Source organism: Alligator mississippiensis, chromosome 1 (assembly GCF_030867095.1).
Source record: "Alligator mississippiensis isolate rAllMis1 chromosome 1, rAllMis1, whole genome shotgun sequence".
In the NCBI taxonomy this organism is placed as follows: domain Eukaryota; kingdom Metazoa; phylum Chordata; order Crocodylia; family Alligatoridae; genus Alligator; species Alligator mississippiensis.
In genome coordinates, this window is record NC_081824.1 from 21,682,139 (window position 1) to 21,699,664 (window position 17,526).

General features: G+C 42.7%; 1 long non-coding RNA gene across 1 annotated transcript; it reads right to left on the reverse strand.

Moving 5' to 3' along the window:
• Positions 1-242: 242 nt before the first annotated feature.
• On the reverse strand, positions 243-15,677 carry LOC109281696 (uncharacterized). The gene is made up of 3 exons (XR_002088461.2): positions 12,923-15,677; positions 12,484-12,610; positions 243-621 (listed from the first exon to the last, which is right to left on the reverse strand). It is a non-coding gene; the product is annotated as an uncharacterized LOC109281696 (long non-coding RNA).
• Positions 15,678-17,526: the final 1,849 nt, after the last annotated feature.

Sequence of the window (17,526 nt, forward strand, 5' to 3'; positions counted from 1 at the left end):
TGCGGTGAGTGCACGTGTTTGAAGAAATAGGGGAAAACTGAGGCAATATTATATGTAACTATTACGATCTTTTTCTCCTGTACTGTGGTTTAACTCTTTGTTGAAATACAAGCCAGAATTTGGCCTTTCAGGGCTTATAAAGCATTAGGCAGAGTTAAGCCTCTGGGATATTGCATGTAATACCCTGATAAGTAGGTGTTAATGGTACCCAGACAACTGAGGAAGTACCATACAGTTTCTTAGTAAACCAAACATTTAATATGCTCAGGAATCATTATACAGAGTGTATAAAACATTGTAAATAGTATTTCAGTGGATGATATGGATAACATTCAAGCAAAGCTTTTAGGAAAAATACTGGTTTTCCTCATGCAGACTTCCCCACTTTAAAGCTATCAAGAATTCAAAAAAAAAGATTCTGACATAAAATTTCTACCATTGTGCTTTCAGACATACATGTGACCATAATATTTCATATGTATCACCTTCAGAACAGAGAAGAAACTTTCCAAGTATTTCAAAATCCTCTTAGCAAACCATCTATGGATCTCTATGAGGGTAAGACATTCCAGCTCTTAAGTTAATAGCTGACTGGTCCTTAGGGGCTGGTGAAACAGAAATCTGCAGTCGGAATACAAAATGGTACAGAATGGGGATTAGCATCTAAACGATCCATTCCCAGGATCCCTATTAAGATTTGTGTATAGGATACAACCTTTTCCCCATCTATCCAGGTAAAGTAGGTAAATGTAAATAAACCACTCCTCTAACTCAGCTTTGCTCTTCTATCTTTGAGAGAAAATCCAAGCTCAAAGCAATTAGCTAGCAGAGAAATATAAACTCCATGTATGGTCCTGAACTGAGCAGCCACTGAGCCTTACTACTACTTTGGAAACAGCTACTGAATATGTAATTAATGAGCACATACTATTTCTGGAAATTTCTGGGGCCTTCTAGCTAGGTTATCCTGCTCTACACTCTGCACACTTAACAGACACATGTATTCCCACTAGAAACCATTTTTCCTCCCCACTGTCTTTGGATCAAATTCAAATGCTTCAAAATAAAGCATGTGGGTTACATGCAGACTATAGCTGATTCAAACATTTAATTTGTTTTTCACGCACAAAAAATATTGAAGACAATGATAATATTCCATTTTTATCAATTTTTCATGTTTTTATGGAAAACCCCAAACCCCTAAAGGTTTCACTTTTTCCACAACACTTCCCTTCAAGTCATCTATCAAAAAACTCTACTTCTGTTGGAAAAAAAATGTTTTGAGCTGCTTTTTTTGAACAGCTCTAGCTTGCATGAACATGCTGGCAAAAGCAGAAATACTGTGTGTTGCACACTTACCATATTTTCTCACATACAACACATCCCCAAATAAAATATGTGCTTTGTTTTTAGAACGAATAATGTAGAAAAAAAAATATTTCTCCAGTGTCATTGCCAACTGTGAGACATAAAATAAGTCCTCTTATGAATGTAGGGTATATCTACACATGCAATTAATGTGCCTGACTGTTACCACACAGTAAATTCAGGCACATTAAGCTTTGCCCAGGTCCCCCCATCCCCCCTGGCTGCAGCTGCCTGGGTGCTAGGAGTGCACTTGCTTCCCTGGCCTGGAGCAGTCTGTAGCCTGCTGGCACAATCCTCCAGGACGCTATCCCCAGATCGTGTGCTCAGCTTACTGTGGCTGCTCCTTGCCCAGCTCCCAGCAATGATGAGCACTCACCATACTCTGGAGCTGCACTGACCGCCCCCTGGCCCTGCTGCACTGCAACCCCATCTGGCCCACCCTGCTGTGTGGCCATGCACCTGGGCACAGGGCCCAGCCTAGGCCCTGCCACCCCTGAGCCATTGGCTGCCAGCCCCTGGGCAACCCTAGCAGGAATGCCAGTGATAGATGCTGCTCTGGCTGCCATCCATAAGCTCCTTGGGGTCTGGCCTTGCCACCTCTGGGCCCACCCCGGCAGTTGTGACTGGTAGCACCACATTGTCCAGCACACCTGGAATGATGACCAGTAGCTAGCGTCATTCTGGATGACCCAGGCCACATTCCAGAAGCTCATGCAGCAGCTTGGCCCACATCTGGAGTGCCAGCCCACCACCATGCACACATCCCTCCCCAGAGAGGCCCAGGTGGCCATCAACCCCATCAATCTTTCCATGCCTGCCAGCCTGTGATAAGTTGGGCACCTGGAGTCCATCTTGGAGATCTGTGGCATCCTCCAGGACATGCTGAGCCACACTAAGCTCTGGGTTGCCAACCCCCTGGAGGTGGTGGTGAGTTTCTGAGCCCTCAGCTTCCTACAGCACATCAGGGCCTGGGACAGGGTACACATTCCTGTCACCTGCCTGCCCCAGGCAGACCACCCCAATACAGCTGGCAGGGCTTCCACTCTCTCACGCTGAAGGCCGTGGTGGACACCACGGAGGTGTCTTAAAAAATATATGTGCCAGCTGGGCTGGGAGCACTCATGATGCTTGTATTTTCTGGAACTCTGCCCTGCCGGCCCTGGTGGAGAGCAACCACTTCACACCAAATGTCTTGGCCCTGCAGCTGGACAATGTAGCCATCCTGTCCCTCCTCATCAGGTGGAGAACTACAATCCATCACAGACTATATATTATTCCCACATTAAGGGGACTGCGCATAATAGTGCCAATGGAGCTATGAAGTTTATACTAGGAACTGCCCCAATTATTGGATGTGCAGTGTTTCACATAACCATGTGATACATGAACCATTGATAGTTTTCTGGAAGAACTATAAGAAATTCATAGATTTCATAGATTTCATAGACATTAGGGCTAGAAGGGACCTCGGAAGATCATCGAGTCCAGCCCCCTGCCCAAAGGGCAGGAAGTCAGCTGGGGTCATAGGATCCCAGCAAGATAAGCATCCAGTTTGCTCTTGAAGGTGTTCAATGTAGGCGCTTGAACCACCTCCGGTGGCAGGCTGTTCCAGACCTTGGGGGCTGGGACAGTAAAGAAATTTTTCCTTATGTCCAGCCTGAAACGGTCTTGTAGTAGTTTATGACCATTCGACCTAGTCGTCATCCCTTGGGGCGCTCTGGTGAACAAACGTTCCCCCAGATACTGGTGGTCACCCCTGATAAACTTATAGGTGGCCATCAGGTCACCCCTGAGCCTGCACTTTTCCAGGCTAAAAAGCCCCAGAGCTCTCAGCCTGTCATCGTAGGGTCTGCTTCCCTGACCTCTGATCATGTGCGTGGCTCTTCTCTGGACTCTCTTAAGCTTCTCCACATCCTTTCTGAATTGTGGAGCCCAAAACTGGACGCAGTACTCCAGCTGTGGCCTCACCAAGGCCGAGTACAAGGGGAGAATGACGTCCCGGGATTTGCTTGAGAAGCATCTATGGATGCAAGCCAGCGTTTTGGTCGCTTTACTAGCCGCAGCATCGCATTGCAGGCTCATGTTCATCTTGTGGTCAATGATGACCCCCAAGTCTCTGTCTTCCATAGTGCTAGCCAACATAGCACTGCCGAGCCTACAAAGATGCTGCAGGTTTTTCTTCCCAAGGTGGAGAACCTTGCATTTATCGGCGTTGAACATCACCAGATTCTCATCCGCCCACTTGCTGAGCCTGTCCAGGTCAGCCTGGATCACCCGCCTGTCCTCTGGTGTGGATGTTTTGCCCCAAAGTTTGGTGTCATCGGCAAACTTGGCCAGTCCGCTTCTGACTCCAGTGTCCACATCATTAATAAAGATGTTGAACAGTATGGGTCCAAGGACAGAGCCTTGGGGGACCCCACTGGTCACAGGACACCATGATGAGTGACTTCCATCAATTACTACCCTCTGGGTCCGACCCCGGAGCCAATTTTCCAGCCAGTGGATCATGGAGGACCCAAGGCGACAATTGGCCAGTTTCTCCAAGAGGTGATCATGGGACACCAGATCGAAGGCTTTTTTGAAGTCAAGATATATGACATCAATCTCTTCTCCCTTGTCCAGGGAGGGATTCTTACCTTTCAGTCCTCCAGGCCCCTGCTGGCCTGAACACGTGACTACTCCAAACTTGATTTAGCACTAACACCCAGTCAACATTTGAGCAACTCACAATGAAACATGTAACAAGACCCGTAGTCTTTTCCATAAGTAATTCTTTATATATATATTCTTATAAATATACTGTTCTTTCCACATCGCTAGCCACATTTAGATACTACCAGCAGTTCACTTGCTACTTCAGGCACAAGCTACAATACTCAGCCAATAACTACAGTCATGAGAGGGTTAACACAGGACCCTGCTATCTTGCCAACAACCTTGGCCGCTGCATGGCATGCTCAGTGTCTCCAGGCTTGCTTTTTTTTTCCAGAAAAGAAAGCAACTTCTCTGCTTAAAACACGCACACCAAATTTGGGAGGCCAATTATGGGGGAGATGGAGTGTGTTGCATGTGCGAAAATACTGTACGTATGATAGGCTAAGAGGATGCTGCTTCTAACCTGTTATAAAATAATGGTTAAAATGTTTCAAGAGGACAGCTATATTATACCATAAAAAGTATGTGCAGTGTAGCAAATATAATTACTGTAGAGACCCTTTTGGGGGGTTTTCCTGACGTTTCATTTTACTTGCTAATAATGCATTTAATTTCTTTTAAATATAGAAAAGGAAAAGGAAAATAAGAGAAAATAAATTGTTCCGTTTAATAATTTCAGTGTTTAAATAGTCCCAAACAGGCTTTGAAGTTCATACAACCCTTGAAGTGAGTGAGAGAATGGAAAGGGTAAGTGAATGCCATTCCTAAAGCAACTTCTCTGCTGGAATCAATTTTCTGCAAGGCTGGTTTCATAAGGATGGAGCACATGACATTACATTTTGTCATTTGTATGCTCAAATGTAAAAAGATTATACTATTATTTGTAATGAAAGTTTATCATTTGAAAAATATTGCAAACTGCAGCCTGTGCTGCCAAAAGCTGTGAAACCACTAGAATCATGCATGTGTTCACAGGTGTGTTTCAATGAAACATTTACAATCTTTGTTCTGTAGGTCTTCTCAGTGGTAGCTTATATTCACACCACTGGGGGATGTTTAACTATGCTTTTCAAAATCTTAGCAGTATGAACTCACTTCATCGTTAAGGTCTCATCTGCACCAGGGAAAATTTCTTTGATTGCAACTGCCAGTCAGCAATGGAATTTTAGCTCACTTCACTTTTCCAGGTCTATAAATTGCATGCGTGGGTGAACAGTGTTGGGGTCCCCACAAGCTGAGCATCACTCACCAACACCCTCTGACTGCCAAGAGTCTACAGCAGGATGGACCACACATAGGCATGGCTTCTGCATGTTAACAATTAAAATGAGTTTTAAACCCCCCACTGATGTCATATCATTCCCTCCCCAATGAATTATGAGGTGATCCCTTACTTGTACATACATTTCTGATATCACACTTCCCACCCTGTAATGGGGCCTCTTTTATATATTTATTTAACACAGGATGACTTGTAACAAACGCTGTGCTTTTGATTTTCATTAATAAGTTACAAGCACACGAGTCTTACGTGGCCAAAGGAAGTGAAACCATGGGTCAGGCACATGAATAACTAAGGAACAAAAATAAAAGGTAATCCCCATTATGTGTCAGATTTACACCACCTTAACAGAAGGGCCGGCATATTTGCTGAGGCACCTGTACTTTTTATCGGCAGCTTTTCTGAAGACGTTTTGACAAGTATTCTGATTTTATTGTGGCCAAGCTCTGCCAGCCTTTAATACGTTCTTCCTGCATAAATATTCCTATGGGATTTATGTACCTGGTTACTGCTCCATTAGGTGTAAGGGGAGGTGGAGGGGAATCTGTGCTTTTCACCTATCACCTGTACTGTGCGCAAATGTAAACATCACAACATGTCAGGGGGAAAAACATTTTACAGACAAGGAAACAGAAGCACGGAGTGGTCAAGGCAAAATCCTACACTTCTTCTTTTGAGACAACACCACAGTGGTTCCCTGGCATGCCAACTGCCTACCTAAGCCACCATGGCTCTAGCCATGGAGTGCTGGCTGCACACACTGCAGCTCCTGGCCAAATCGCTACCTCTCAGGACTGTCACACAGCCATAAACTTTGCAGTTAGCTTTCTGTGTCCTTCTGAGACCTAGGTTGGAGTCCTGCCCTGTGATTCCAGAGGTGCACTGGGGAGAAGAGATTAACTGGCTGCATCTGTACCACTGAGCTGAACTATTGAATTGGTGCCTCTCATCTACTGATAGCACCTACACAAGAAGTTTCCAGTGAAAAGTGGCTACATCTAACTGAATTAAGTGCAGGACAGTGATATCAAAGAAGTGGATCTTGGCAAAATAGCAGGCAAATTATATTTACTTTATTGATGCAATATTGTTTGAACAGGTAAATGACATTCAGGAACTCAGCATACCTACTGCCTAGGAAATTACCTGCTTGGTGGCACGGAAGCGGAAAGGGACCTTGGAGTCCTAGTGGACTCCAAGATGAACATGAGTCGTCAGTGTGACAAAAGTCATCAGAAAAGCTAATGGCACTTTATCGTGCATCAGCAGATGCATGATGAACAGAACCAAGGAGGTGATACTTCCCCTCTATCGGGCACTGGTCAGACCGCAGTTGGAATACTGCGTGCAGTTTTGGGTGCCGCACTTCAAGAGGGATGTGGATAACCCGGAGAGGGTCCAGAGAAGGGCCACTCGTATGGTTAAGGGCTTGCAGGCCAAGCCCTATGAGGAGAGACTAGGGCACCTGGACCTCTTCAGCCTCCGCAAGAGAAGGTTGAGAGGTGACCTTGTGGCTGCCTATAAGTTCATCATGGGAGCACAGGAGGGAATTGGTGAGGACTCACCAAGGCGCCCCCGGGGGTTACAAGAAATAATGGTCATAAGCTAGCAGAGAGCAAATTTAGACTGAACATTAGGAAGAACTTCTTCACAGTTAGAGTGGCCAAAATCTGGAACGGGCTCCCAAGGGAGGTGGTGCTCTCCCCTACCCTGGGGGTCTTCAAGAGGAGGTTAGATAGGCATCTAGCTGGGGTCATCTGAACCCAGCACTCTTTCGTGTCTATGCAGGGGGTTGAACTCGATGATCTATTGAGGTCCCTTCCAACCCTAACATCTATGAATCTATGAACTCAGGCAGTAGAACACACCATATTGGACACACAATGTAGACAATGGGACTCAAATTCTATTTCACCTAAAGGCATCTTAGTCCTACTTACATAACAAAATGGTACCATGCATGGATGAACCTAGGATACTAGGATCTTGAAAAGGAGGGTGCAGATGGTGAGGTGCATCATCACATATAGCACAACACATATTTTTCTCCAGTTAAAGAGAAACTAGAAGCTTTACTAATATGTGAGGGGTGCTGCTCTATTATTCCATTTAAGATTAAAGCAAAAACAATTGTAACCTTCTGCCATACCCTTCTGGCAGTGAGAAGAGCCAAGTTCAACTTAGGGGTTCTACACAACTTGATTATCTTTGCTTGAACCCCCACCCAGAAACCTGGGGAACTAATTTTGCCTAGGTGTCCCAATGTGAACAGACTTCCTCAGTTTCAAGCAATATTAAATGGTAACAGGGTTTACTAATGGGAAGGAAAGGGAATAGGATGTAATCAGATTTAGAAATGTTTAAATGCTCAGTAGCCCACTTCACCCCACTATTAACAGTTTAGCATGTCAATATGGTCAGAGTTCTCTCTTAGCCCACAGAGAGTGGACAGTATAGCCAATAAAACCAATGTAATTGATAGCCTAAAGTTTCCCTTGCCTCACCACTGCTGGGGCACTGCTCCATCATTGCACCTCACAGCTGGAATGCTGCTCCTTGCCAGTTGCTGGGGAGCACTGCTACTTTGCTGCTGAGGCACTGCTTCTCTTTTGCTGTAGAAGCAACCCAGCTCTTTTAGATCTTTGTTCTTCTCAGATCTAGTAGGTCCTAGAGGTGACTCTTCCTGACTTGTTATCACCCTAAGGATTTGAGCTTTAAAGAATGCAGTGGGTAATAGGCCCGGGCAGAACCCACTAAAAGGATCTGTCCATCACAAGTGCTTATCCTTGGATAAATGGATGGATGGGTATCTTCAGTCTGAAACCTCTTTTCCTCTTGGGATTCCTGAGCTGGAAGTGCCTTCACCTTAGACTTCCATACAGGTCATGGTGAGCACAAACCTTTCAGCAACACTTACTCAACTACCCAGATAAGGGACATGCAGGTAAGGGACACAATTTTCTATGGGTGTGTGTAGACAAAATGGGGGGCATGTGTGCACAACACTTTAAACCACATTAAATGCTTTTGCACTGCTTTAACGGTGTTGGTGTTTACACAAGTCAGTGCCATATTACACATTAATTCCAGCCTATGTAGCACATTCGGCAGTGTAATGAGCTTTAAATGACTTTGAGGCACAGCAAACTAAAACACCTCCAAGGAGTTTTAGTTTGCTGCCCTATAGCCACAGAGCAAAGCACCGGGCTTCAAGCGGCTCAGGGACTGTGCAGGCAGCCCATACAGGCAGCCTGGCAGCAGCCCGGAAAGGCAGGCTCCACCAAAGAAAATAAAAAAGCAGTGAGTCTGATTTTTTTTTTTTCCTGGAGCCTGCCCGCCTGCATGAGCTGTGCAGGGACCTGATTCTTCCCTCCATGGCTGCAGTGCCCCCTAGGACCACCCAAGCCAGGTGCCTGTGGGCAGACGCCACCTGGGGCGGGGGGCACCGCTGCTGCGGAGGGAAGCACCAGTCCTCCTCCCCGCAACCCAGGGACCACTCCGCCTGCCAGCAGTTCACCCTCCCCTCCCCATCACCAGAGAGGCAGGTAAAAGACACAGGTGTACACAACACAGGGGTTTACTTCACCCTAAATTGAAGTGTTTATAAAAACCCACCACTTCAATTTACGACCCCTGTTTCAGCTACACATACCCTCAAATCTGACTTTGTATACTAATGGTCGAACGCAACTAAATACCACAGAGAAGTTGTCACATGAGTACAGTAGCAGTGGGGTCATACAAATATAACTTTATAGGAATGCTCACTAATTTGCTAGATTAAAGTTTAAAAAGTACAACAAACTGACAAAAATAGACAAAAAGGCTGCTGACAGTTGTGGGGTGGGGGAGGGAATGGTGCTTTACTGGAAGAGGAGTTGCATGAGTTTGATCTGACTCACCCAACATCTACATAGATGACATGCTTCAGTGAGGCTTTTTTGCATTTTTATCTAATAGCTATTAGATAAAAGCACCAAAAAGCTTCACCAAAATGTGCAATCACATTTGGTGAGCTGGGTCAAACTAATGTGGCTCCTCTTCTGGGCACACGCTGTGCTAGGTGGGGGAAGTGCCAAGCTGAAAGTAAAAAGTGCCATTTTTTTCCCCCATGTCTGTCAGCAGCCAAAATGTTTTATTAGTCCTGTAGTCATTATAATTATATGTGCGTCTCTAATTCAGATTTGTAACAGAAAATCTAGCCTTCTCGAGTATCTTGACAGTGCGTTCTACACCTGTGTTAATATTACCACATCTAAGTTAAGGTTTTGAGCTAGAGGGAAAAACAATCTGCAGGGCCATGAAACAGAAGACAGATATTACCAGGAATGGCTAACAGGAAGACAAACTGCAGAAGAAAGAATAGCTTGACTAATGGAACATCAAGACCATTAAAAAGGTGAAGGGATCCGTAACATGTATGAAATGAAAGATTAGCAAGAATCAGGTAGATCATAATGATCTATGAAGTCAGTTGACTCCCTAAGTGCTGCCTTAATAGTAACAGTGTTGCCCTTTCCAGGTATTTGGTTTTAGAGAGAGGTGGCTACCAAGGTAAGGAAGTGCTCAACTACCTCCATTGTGTTTCTCCTGATGGAAATTCGAAGCAGGGGTGTCACATTTGTGAGCTGGAGCAGGCTGATAGACCACTCCAGTTTTCTCAGTGTTGAGAGAAAAGCCCAAAGTTAGGTAGGCTTCTGCAAAGAGATCCAGCATGGTCTGGAGGTCTTCTTCAGTGTACACAATGTATTTTTCAGGATATCCAAATATGGCTAGTATTTTCTACAATCCTTTGTGATTGATGGAGTCAAAGGTCTTAGTAAGGTCAATGAAAGTCATATACAGATGAGTTGGTGATCCTCAGGCTCCAGCTTCACTGGACCAGGGACTACCTGCAGATTCCTGACTCTCAGCTCCTAAAACAAGTGCTCTACTCTGAGCTTAACTGCAGCCTGAGATCTTGTGATGGCCAGACAAAATGTTACAAGGCCATATTGAATGCATACTTGAATACCTCTAACCAACTCCAATTGTGCCGCGACCTCAAGCAAAAGGCAGCCTGTTTCAAAGTAAAGTATCTTGCCCTTAAAGCAGAGAAGCAAGAGTGGAGAAAGGAGGAGAGAAATCCCAACCAACAGCTGACTCTCCCCTGTGGAAAGACCAGCAACTTTTGCAGACAGACCATGGCTCAGGGGCTGGACTCTTAAGTCAACTCACGACCTGTTAGTGAGCTGTGGTAGAGATTATCTTTGAATCAAGGGACTGCCAATGATAGCTGGTTTTAAAGTTTGGTTGGTGCAAGAATCAAAAAGGGTGCAAATATACCACCCCTGGATCCACCCACTGTGTAACTGTCATTTCAACTTCTTCAGTAAAGTTTAGTTCCTATATTCACCTGCATGACTAGACTTGTTCTAAGCCTGCTCCAAAGGGATTTACTATGTCTGTTTAAGTGCTGTTAGGGATCTTGTAGAGCTAAAGCAAGGTTTGGGCTTTAGTGCATATTTAAATATGAAAGAAATGGTTTGTGTTCTTTAAGAAACTTCTAAATGGGCCCTTTATGTTAAAGTTCTGCAACAGAACAGGCATTTTAAAGTGCAAATGGGCTAATTTTGGGAAGGTGATAACACAAGGGGATTCCCGAGGGTTTTATATGTTTTAAATATGAAATAGTCATTCTGTTGAAATGTTTATAAAAAAAATGACCTGAGTGGGAAGTTTCATGGAAACAAACCAAAAAAACTGAAAAAATAGATAAGATTCCAGAGAACAAGCCTGAATTTCTTATAGCTCCATCCAGAAAACTATCAATAGTTATGTGAAACACTAGTGCACATCCAATAATTTAGGTCAGATCCTAGTATAAACGTCATAGCTCCATTGTCTTATTTATTCCAGCGGAGTACATGTCTAATATTCTGTTCTTCTTAAACTATTTCTTTCCAGAGCACCCTTGACATTGCTATGGCAGGAATCACCAGGTGGCGCTATTATGCACATTCCAATATGGTTTTCCTCCCTTAATGTGGGAGTAATATATAGTCTTTGATGGAATGTTGTATTTTGTTAGTTTTGTGACATTATTTCTTTTTGGGGGGGAGAGGTTGCAAATAGCTAGAAAGTTTGCTCTGTCTTAATCTATTAGTTACCCTGTTAGGCAGGGGGTGGGGGGGGGTGTTCCTCCAAGAAGCCCCATGTTGGTATTTGGTATTTGAACAAGCATTTCTGTAAGCTGCCATTGCCCGAGAGTGGTTTGTAACCACTTATGTTCAAGAATTGATTTATATGGTATAAATAAGCAGGTAACCTGACCTTCATCACTATTTTCTTTTCCTGTGAAAAATGACTTTGGAGGTCTAAAAGCCTGCTGCTGCTTAGCAGGGGGCAAGGGAGGAGCATGATAGCAAGATGCTTCCTTGTCAATAGGCTTATTAATGTATGTGGGTCTGGAAACAAGTTTGTTTTTCCTAGATTCATATATTAATACATAAAAATAGTTCCTCCTGGAGGACTCATGAAAGTCTCGACATTGTTTGCATAAAATGCCCAGATTTTGAATGCTTATACACTACTCTATACCCTTGCTTCTACAAAACGGGGCTGCAAATATTGTGACAACACCTTTTCTTTGGAGTTTATATATAAACTCCAAAGAAAAGTTTATATATATATTTATATATTATTAAATAGTTATATACATTTTTTCTCGTGCTGTTCATACTTCAAAATAATGAACCAGTCCAGCAAATTTCCCCACAGCGTAACAGTACAACTGGATCCAAATTTAACCAGAACTGGGGATGCATGAAGAAAGGAAGTGTGTTCTTTCTTTGTTTTAGTCAAATAAGAGAAGAGTAATGAAACTTTTTCAAACTAAAGTTTCCATTTAAGTTTTGGGAGCAGTTCAGACTGGCTTGTATATCATTGGATCTGTTTCTCCTTAATTCTGAAGGTAAGTCAGGACAGAAACAAATTATTCCTCTGGAGGTGAATATTGCATTGCTACATTTCCAAGCACTAAAGTAGCAATTATTTAATAAGCTGTTGTCTCTGTATGAGTCTCAAAGCCCCAAATACAGTTTCTGAATGTTGTTTCATACATTTCTGAACTTCTAGTCTAGTTAGCCTGTCACCTGCTGCAAGAAAATGATCAAACTGTCTTAGAGTTGACAACTCACTTCTTTGAAGCAGTTCGAATTGCAGCTTCTGACTCCAGTACTCTGCCAGCACATTAAACCAGTCTGCAGACATCAGTAGCTGGCTTTCCCCTGTTCTGAAGCTTCAAATTAAATTGCTGCTGAGACTCTGTGACATAAATTAAGAATAAAAAAAACCAGTTTTGAGTTCATGGCTCTGAAGAAATCACCAAACAAGTTATATTTTGGCAGCCCGCTGCTCACAACTCTGAAAATAAGACAGCAAAGCAATTCACATGTCCACTGTGTGTTTTATAACCCTGTGCAGACTGAGCCATCGTGTAGGCACATGCCTGACTATTTTCAGTGGCTCTGGTCCCACAAATATGGCAAAGTCCTTTAGCGCCGACTAGCCGCTAGAGGCTGTTGAAAAGTAGCAAGAGATGTCAGTTGCTGGAATTTTGACTGAAGCCAATAGTACCTGGATTTCAGATTTGCTGCACAGATTTGCCAATGTGCAAATGAAGTCATCTTTGGCAACACGATGATCTGCTGATTACTGCCTCGGTCTTGGGAACATAGAATTTAATTTTCATTTTATTTTCATCACCATTGCTACAGCATCATTTTATAGTAACTTGGTTGCTCGTGGGCATTTCAGCGTGTCCATCTGGGAATCAAACATTTCTTCTCCTGTTCCAAACAGGCAGTATGACATATCCAAAGAACCTATAACTGACACGGCCCATTAGTCATAGAATCATCCTCCTAAAATTAGCAGCAGCTTTTCATCTTTACAGGCCTCATGCCTCAGTCCATATGTAGAACATACAAAATTGATTTTTGTTTTTTGGCATGTAACCTCGTCTTTCCGGTACTTTGGTTCCAGACCTTCATGAGCTACGCAGGTGGCTTTTGTTGCTGCACAGCTCATATTCTTGACAGTTACTGCATCTACACAGTACTTCTGGATTCAGCCAGGCTGAAACATTCTCACAAACAGTTACTTAAGATTACCAGCATTAGCATATATATGTAATAGCAATTAATAACACTTTTGCTTCTTGAAGGTCCCCGGTACTGCTTAGATGGTATTATTTCAACAGCTCGTAAAAAGCCAGCAACTAGGACTATTTTTCTTTTTTGTTTCAGAACTTCATTTGGTATAGTTTGGTTTACTAAAGTACATGGAAGGAGCAAATCCGTTATAGTAAAGAAGTGCTGTGGCATATGGGGCCCAACATTTCAAGAATGGCTTCTAATTGTAATTTGCCTGGGTTTTGGGTGCTTCACTTGAGATTTTGAGAGGTGCTAAGCAGCTACAACTCCTTTGTAATCCAGTAGAAACCGGTGTCAGTATTTCACACCTCAAAAAATTTGGGTCATGGTACTTCAAAGTGGGCCTTCAAAATTAAAAGCCATATTGAAAAGTGTTTGCCTAAGTCACCATTTTAGTAACCGGTAAGAAACAGTGACTGAAGGATTACCATTTAGTGACTGATGTATGTGTATATTTACTTGATTTATATACTATCCTCCTCCAGAAAAGTCTCGGGGCAGCTTACAGTGAAAACAAGGTATCATATTTACCTGAATCCAAGAAAACCTTGAATTTAAGATGATACCCCAATAATTAGATTCCACCCATGGAAACTTTATATGTGCTATTATTTTTATAAACAGCTTTCTGACAAAAACTAATCCATAAATTCAACAAAGAGCTATATTGGTCTGTGCAGAAAATCCTGAAAAGTCTTACACCTTCCTTAGATCCCACAACTTAAGACTGGCCACTTTCACATGCACCCTTACTTTCAGTATCTTCACTAATCTTATCACTCTCTTCACTGCTCTCATCTTTTCCAGCATACCACAACACATCTTCTTCAGTTCCACCCATGGCATTGGATATACCACATTACTTAAAGCATTTACTAATGGACTCTGAAGATATCCCTTCTTCAAGAAGTCAGAATCCATTGGCAAAGTGGTGCTATGGTTGGCTTCTAAATCTTCCCACCAGGTGCAAGCTCATGTTTCCCTGCCAAGAGCCAGTCTCAATACTGACACCATAAACGGTCCTTATTCACTATAACATCCAGTACTTGGAACTGAGATGTCATACCAGCAGGTATGACTACAAGATTACAATTCATTAACTGATTTTTTGCTTTTATGGCTGGTGTTAAATGCCTTTTGAATGAATTTAGTGCTAACATTCCTCCTTTTTTCTTTAGCAGTGCCTCAGGTCTCTTGTTTCACACAACATCTAGCCAGTCATTCATCAGTTCACTTGACATCCATCCTTGTTCCTGGCACCAGCCACTATTCCTGGTGGCAACTTTTTATTTGGCAGTTTTCCATTTCAAGATCACATAGGGTGGCAATTTTCTACCATCTGCCAATACTGCTAACATTGCTGTAATTTGCAAATTTTCATTTCCTGTGTTTCTCAGAATTATGGATTTTGCACCTCTCTCATTAACAGTGACATAGCTCAGCATGTTGAAATACAGTGGAGTCTCATCAACATGACCTATGTGGCCCAATAGATGATCATGAGTCTTGCATAGACCAATAAGATATCACTGAAATTCAACACTTTTGTTATTGCAAGCTTCTTGTAACTTTTCTGCAAGTGATAGTCTTCATCTCAGGACTAAGCCACCATGTTGCACCACCCATTGCTTGCCTTGAATTTTTGCTGCAGAATGTTTCATTCCTTCACTATTTCTAATGCCTTAAGTCTAACTACTTTGTGGGTAATTAGTGTTCCCTCATTTCTCTTTTCTTGAACATATTTAGGAATATGTTAAGCACATTTATCAATTTCAGAAAAGCTACCCTTTTTTGGACTGCTGAACAATGTGTGTGTAAACTTCACAGTCTTGAATTTTCCTATGAATTGTCTCCACTGATTCAAATTTACTTCAGCAACTCTATACTTCTTGCCTACCCTACAGATATTTGTTTTTTCAGCATAATTTACGGCCTTCATTTTAAAGTTCAGATCACAGCAGCACCTCATTCCTTTCAGTATCTTCACATCTGTACTGCTATTTTCCTTTTTTTTTTTTATGTGACCTGTCATAGGGGGTGCCCTGCTCCTGCTTGCCCCGTAGAATTTATTATAGGTTGCTACATTTTTAAATTTTGGCCAGTCAGTGGTAATCAGCCCCTGAAATCCACTGCTTTCCCTGCCATCCTGCTGGGTGCCCCCCAACCAGGTGCTTAATCACTTGGGCCCTTGTCACCTGCCCCCCCAAATATGACCACCCCCCCTTGCTTTCCACAACCACTTCTGTACCCTCTCACTTCCTTCCCCCCGCCCACCAGGTGCCCTCGGTTGCCTGCCCCACTAACATCTCCACCCTGGTCCTAGGTCCATTAAGCCATAGCTTCACAGTCCTCCTTTCTTGCTCTCCTTCTGATGCCATAACTCTTTCACTCTTGGCTGAACGTAAGCATACAAGCTTGCCCATTGGAGGGCTCTGCATGTTCCCAAGGCAGAAACAGGATTGTAGTCCCATGAGGAGGTGTGTATTTTTCATCAAGTGGCTTCTAGGTCTTAAAACTCCAATAGCTGGAATAGGATTTGGGTCTAAAAGACAAGGAAAAAAAAATCAATGGATGAGAAACAACTGGGCTGGGGTGTGTATGGAGGAGACAGTGTGAAAAGGAAAAATAGAGTGATGTATTTCTTAGCTAATCAGGAGCAGTAATGGCAACTTGCTACAAACATTTAATCATAGCCATCTATCAGTATAAGAAACCAACCATGAGCTGCCTTCATTTCTGGAATGAGCTTCTGACACATCAATGTAAACAATTAATTTAAAATATAGTGTTCATCAAAAACAAACCCAAAAACCAACAACTATCATAATAATAAATGCTCCATTAGAAATGAGTGGAGTTATTTAATCCAGAAGAGCACACATGAATTTTTCTGATGACACTGGCATTCATATGTTTGTGGGCTTAGCTTAGCAACCTGAATTTCTAAATGAGGCCTCTGGTGTCCTGTTCATTCTGCTGTACACTTTGTTTTAGCCAACTGCATCAATACGTTTCTCCGAGAAAGCACAGAATGAGCTAATTTGGAAACCTGAGAGTCCTCTTTGGGTTCTTTCATAAAAGAACTTGGATCTCCCCTTGTTTTTCTTGAACAAATGTATTTTTTTTTTCTACACATTCCACCTATATTTTTGCCAAGGTGTTTAGAAATAGTAAATCTGGAAACCAAAGAATGCTGGCAGTCTTGCTCATGGCAGCATGCTTAGAACAGTGGTATTTTCCCAACAGCTGTTCCTGCTTCCCTGTAATTTGTTCAGGATTTGCATCAGGATCTTTAAATTTACCTTCTGCAAAATATTTATTAATTCTTCTTCTTTTCCCCAAGAGAAAAAACACTCCTCCTCCTTTAAAAAAAAAAAAAAAAAATTGCCAGCAGATTGAAATCTAATTACAAGTACGGTTGCGATAAGGCCGGTATGTTTGTTTCCTAGACGCATTCTTCGTATTCACTAATTCTTTTCCACAAATGGCAGACAGGTAGATGTGAAATCACATGCAAGCAAGAAGCCTCCTTAAATGCAGGCAATTTTTAATGTTGCTCATCCTTCAGGCCCTTAAGTATCTTTCCTCCCATCAACTTCATGGCAGTGGGGTCTCCCTGGAGTGCTCACCACTTTACAGGATTGGGCCTTTATGCATCAGTGACAGGTGCATTCATTACAAATCAAGTTTCCTCTTGTTAAGACTCTTTTTAAGACTGCTTAGGTCTATCTGCCTATTTAATTACCTACCTAATTACTTATGACCCCCTAGTACCAGAGCAGTTAAATACTTGTTACAATTATTACTGGATACTGTCTTTACAGTACCCCAGTGAAGAAGTAAAGTAAGGGTAAAGTAAGGCAAAAGCTAGGCATATTCACTCACAAAGTCTGTGACTGAGGTAGAAATTGAACAGGTGTCCTCAACAGAATATATGGGAAGAAAAGTTTTGTGGGTGAATTGTTCATTCTCTGATAAATATATTTTTCTTAACGAAAAATACTTATGCATCTATACTGAATTGAG